The following is a 5,898-nucleotide window of genomic DNA, read 5'->3' on the forward strand; positions in this document are numbered from 1 at the left end:
TCGGAGATATTTGGTGGAAATTGGTGAAAATGCTTGTCTGTGTGCGCGCGTGTGTGTTTTGCCGGGCGAGATAGAAACATCAGCCCGAATGCCCGAGGGTAGCTCTGGTGGAGGCGCGCAGTCCTGCCAAATGAAATTATCCCTGAAACCCGAAATGATCTCCCCGGTTAATTCGAGGCCCGAGCGGCCGGGCGGCTGCAGGGTTTGCTGTTTGTTACGTTGGTATCACTGGAACGCTCGCCCCGGGCTGACCATAATTTAATACCTACCGCTAATATGTTTTCCCTCTGATAAGAGGAGCTCGAGCCGCGAGCACACTCAAACATAACGGGTTGAACAAGCTTTAATTTACTTCTGGCAGGAACGCCCGATCCTGCTGCCTCCACACTCCCTGACTCGATTCAGCGACGCGTCCAAATTATTGCAACATCCTTGTCAGTGTCCTCCGGTGGGAAAAACTATACCCTGAATACGAACATCGTCCCGACGGAATTACACGGAAGTCGAGTCGGGCGGAGCATTCCGTAAATGAGATAAACCGAACGTCGTACGGTATTCTTGATTCCGTTGTCGAAAAGTCTAGCTTTTTCAGCTTTACGATGCTCATTAATCGTGGAGTAAAAAACGTTCGAAACTTGCCGCGGAGTTCAGAAAATGAAGCGTGTTTGAATTTTCGATAATTTTTGGATAATAACGAATAGTCATTTTCATCCCTTCGCGTCTTCTTCCCTACATCCGTCCTTGTTTTGACTTAGCAAACCAGGACGAACTCGTTTCTCTTCCCTCGCGGTTTTTGGGCAGTCGGAGGGCGGGAGGGAGACGAGAAGCGGAGGAGGAGACGACGAGAAGCTGGAGAGGTAGAGGCGGAGGTGGAGGCCTTTCGTCCTCCGCTCCACGAGGACGCTTGATCCCAGCCATCTATCATCATGGAGGCTAGTTAGGCGATTCTATCTCCCGTCTTTTTCACCCGCTCCCCTCGCGCTCTTCTTTTGTTACCTTGTTTAATAACTTGTGATGAATGTACTCCATCCACCGTCCTCCCTCCTAGCACCCTTGCGGCACGACGACGAGCAAGACGAGGACGAGGCTTCCAGCGAACCGGCGGCGCCTCCGGCAGCAGCCGGAATGTCTCCGTGTAAATTATTACGTATTTCTTTTATTTATAAAGAGAAGGAAGGTCGAAGAGAGGGGGGAAATTATCACCGCATCACCCCTCACCTCGTGTCTTACTCGGAGAGTAAAAAACACCTTCGTGTCTTCTCTTGTAATTAGATTTCACCTCACAAATGCGGCAGTTCTTCAAGTTGTATACTGAATGATTGTTCGTACTCACGAAATGACAACTCCGAGCGCATAAGTACTTCGGCCACTTTCTTTGGTCATCTATTATTGCACGATAGCATAAACAGAGATTCACTTTAGACAACCGCTTTTATATACCCGACCAGTAAACTGGATTCGAATCCTAGCTTTGATACTGAAATAATGCAACTTTCTCGACGCACGTATAGTCGATCGGTATTTTCGGTTGAAACAACACGGTCAAAGGCCACAGTCATAAAATTAGACATTCTAATCTCCGAGTGTTGAGCTATTGTGATTCAATATTTTCCGAACCCAAAATTTTAATAGTGCAGAAAATTACTAAGCTACTTATTTTTGAGTAACGTTGAATCTTGTCAAACTTATCTGCACTCGTGACTCGGCTGTCTTCGCCGGATACAGACAACAGCCTCCTTTAGCGAGCCGTAAAAAACAAATCAGGATCGAAAATTTGATTAATTCGATTTCCGATGCGGACATGCTTTAAATTGCATCGTCCAACCTGTAGAAATGTCAAATTACAGTTTCTGAGGAATCTTCTACGAGTGAAAATGAAATTGACAATGAAAAGAAATGGCCAAAATATAACTGAATAGCCGGTACGTAATCCGAGATTCGAGGATGTCTGACCGCTGCAGCGAGTCCTGCAATCTGGACGCGGATAAACGCGACAGGGTAATTATAACTCGTTAATTCGAGCTTTTCATCTCGTCACCGCGTGTCGGGTATTTTTACTGAAACTTTTTTAACGCAATCCCCGTCGGCTTTATAAAGGTAGCGAGGAGGGAGCCATGCTCGCTCGGGACGCTCCGTCTCCCTCTAATCCAATTAAAAACCCGCGAAGAAGATCGCGCGAAACAGCCGCGCATCGACCGCGGCGGGAAACCCGTCACGCCGACAAATTTTAATTGATCCTATACGCGAAGCGCGACAGTCGAACTCCTATCAACGTAAGGTCATGCCTCGGTGCTTCGCCGCCAAAGCCAATTCGACGCGTTACATGGACGTAACGGTTTGTTTTGCCGGTTAAAAAATCATTTGGCGATTCGGGATTTCAGTACAATGCACCTGAATTGCGACAAGCGTAGGCCGTTCAATTTTCAATTTGTGAAAATTTTTTTTTTTACAACCAATGCCGAAACGTAAACAAGAACCTCTTTGATGCAACGCGAGTTAATTTTTCATTTAATTCGAGCCGTGAATATAAAAAATGAATTTCAATTATCTACAAATTCAATCTATTTTTTTTCGTTTCAAAGGGAAACTTTGCAGTGCGTCGTAACGAATTGATGAAAAATTCATTCGCCACGCGATCGGTCGAATCGTTTGAATTGTTTTTAAGGGCGTGGCTTGATCAATCCGGTTCCATCTCCATCGGAATAACGTTGAATTTCGATTAGAATTAAAAGACCACGCGATGAACAGGAGGGATCAAAATAGTCGCCGCCCGCGAATGCAAGGTTCAATATTCAAAACACGGGGAATTAATTATGTATTCAATAAATTTTAACCACATTAAAATGAATTCAAATTGCCGATCAATATTAAACGACGTTGACTAATTGGCTCGGCAATTACGTGACGTTGATTAAACATTAGAGACTCAATTAATTCTGCACACCGTAAGCCTCACTCATCGCCATCTACACAACGCGGACGAAAGACGCTTCGCTTCGCTCTGCTTTCTGCTTTCTTGGCGATATGCCCTCATTTTTCTACAGCCAGTCTCGCTGCCGGCTCTGAAAAAAGTTTCACATCTATGGTAGATCACCGATCTGTGCTATTTATTAACGCAAGAAACAATCGGGAAAAAATTTAAAACGTCACGCCCGCGAATACCGATCATCGAGAACCTACGACTAATCGACTTTTGGTTCAGAACTCTGGATATCCCAGAGGCTGGTAGACTCAACAGGCTAGCTACGGAAGCGCCCTGCAGTCCTACCGTCCGTCGGTATCGCTTGGATAAGAAATCATGACCGCAGCTTGAGCTTTTGCTGAGGCAGAGGCAGCGATTTTACCGTGCATTGTTACTAGTCGTCACTTCGAAGCGGTCAACTTGCGGAGCGCAACTTTTATCGACCCGAATAAGTTTCCAACGGAATTTACGTCGTCAAGTTACCAGACTAAGGAATTTAATTTTAAGAAAGTTAATCTGTCAGCTGCAAGCTTTATTCTTCTCCATATTAGGGTAATATATTATTCATGTATTCTTTTTTATTGCTAACAGCATATATAAAAATAACTATCGTTGGTGCGAAATACCAACGAATGGAAATAAATCGATTATCAACCGTGCTGGCGATTGCAGAAGATCCATTTGTAGACCAAATTAGACCGACTGCCGCTTTGCAGCTTGCGACGAAGAGCTTGCGGCTAGAATAGTTCGTGCAACGGTCACGCGAATCGAGTGATGGTATGTACGAGCTTTGGAAAACAGTGGCGCCATCTTACAGTGCATCCAATTGTGAATTCGAATGAACGGAAGTGCGTTATTTGTACAACTAGTTGCATAGAATACGGCGTAACACAAAGTTGGTTTGTTCTGAACCGAAAATGACTTCTAATTTTAGTAGAAATGGATTTCTGTAAGTCATAAGAACAGAGAAACGGTCATCATCGAATACGGCATCCAAAATTAACGTGGAATTCGATATATTGTGTCGGAAAAACAAAAAAAGGATTTTCCAAGTAAATTCCGACCATGGACCGTTAGATGGCGGTATCAATACGATTCTCATATTTTACGGCAATGATCTTGTAACGGTAAAAGAAAATTGGAATATTTAAACTATTTTCAGCTGATGAAAAAATCGGGCAAAAATTTTCAGGCAACCGGCTTTTCACAATATATCTACGTCCGGCAGGTTTAAAGTCGCGAAGAAGCCTGCAGTTCTGAGGGAAAAGAAATAAGGTAGGTACGTTATATGATAATTTCACGATGCGGTACGCAGTGGGCAAAGCGTATAATAACTTAATTTTCCTTTATGCAGTACAGACGCATTAGCATGGTAACGATCCGTAGAGAGGATAGTTATTCCGCTCTCGCAACTTTAACGACGGAACCATCACGGGAACACGGTGCGGTATATACGTATAGTAATCACAAAGTAATTAGACGGCGAAATTTCGATCTCGTTAATCCCGAATCGTGTAGGAATTAGATCTATGGATCGCAGTGAAACATTTGCACGGAGCCATTATCTCTCTTTACTGCAAATTAAATGACGTAGCTTGCACATCGCGCATTGGTTGCATCGCAATGATAAAGTTTTCGCTATTATGCATAATTCTGCTCGCGCGCTTCATCGTCTATGACTATAGTTATGACGCCATTGTTGATCTATCCAGAACAACGCGCTGAGGTCTTCCGCAAATTGCGGACCGTCGAATTTGCCGAGACTGAGATCATCTGCCGACAGAGGCGTATTATAGATTTACCGGAAGTGTCGTCGAGGTTTTCCCTTTCAGCTTGATCGCCCTCGATTAACCGACGCGACGGTTTTCTTCGGCTGACTTTACCCACCGCGAACAGATGCTGCGCAAAAGAAATCTCGCACAAAAAACAAAACTGCGATCCTTTTGCAAATGATGAGGATCGAGGGAGAAAATCTGTCTCATGATTTTTTGTTCAAATCGCATTAATTTCCCGTCATCTGTCACTGAAGGAAACAAACCAAGGCTCGTAAATAATATCAGAAAATACTGCAGCGATCTTTGAGGACGTTTTTATACGCACATACAGACATGAAAGCAATGCTCGAGTCTGCGATAAATTATAGACGTCAGAACTACGAATCGAACCGATCTATCTTAGAACCAAGAAATCCTCTTTTCCCAGCTGTTTAGGCATGTAAAGAAGAGGGTTCGTACATGGACTACTTTTCTTATTCCAAAAAGCGGTAGAAAACAGGAATAGAAGAGGTAGTCCATCGATATTTAATATTCAAAAGGGACTATTAGATGACGTAGAATTTGAAATTTCCTGATCTTTCCAGCCACCCTGAAAATTTTCCATCGATTCCCAACTCGTGTGAATTATTTAAGAATCGTTCAATGCCGACTTTCCGAGTATCTTTTTCCCGAATCAGCACAATCCCTGAAAACGTCACGACATCTGACAATTCTATGATTCGCAGTTTAAAAGACAAGGAACGTAAGGGAACCACCCGCTCTTCTCGAGTGACTTCGAGAGCTCGTAAAGGATAATAAATGACGGCGGTTCGATCACAGTGTCGACAGAACCAACGGTGGGCGACGGTATCGCACCATGTACCAAAAGGCGATAGATGGACGTCTGGCCGCAGACAGGGTCTATTCATCTGCCTCGCAGTCTCAATCTGGAATTGTTCGCGAGGGTGGAAAGTCCAGAGTCATACATACATACACGCCTCGAAGTGCAAAAGAAAGAACTTTCTTTCGCCCCTTTCGTCTTCGTCCTTGTCCATTACCAAGCCAGCGTTCCGTTTCAGTCTCACCCTCGATGCGACATGCGCGCCGCTGCCATCCGGCTGAATGTAAACCCATCGCCGTTCGGGGCGGGATCCGAACCTTCCCCAGCAGTCACGTGGAGGT

Source organism: Neodiprion pinetum, chromosome 2 (assembly GCF_021155775.2).
Source record: "Neodiprion pinetum isolate iyNeoPine1 chromosome 2, iyNeoPine1.2, whole genome shotgun sequence".
In the NCBI taxonomy this organism is placed as follows: Eukaryota; Metazoa; Arthropoda; class Insecta; order Hymenoptera; family Diprionidae; genus Neodiprion; species Neodiprion pinetum.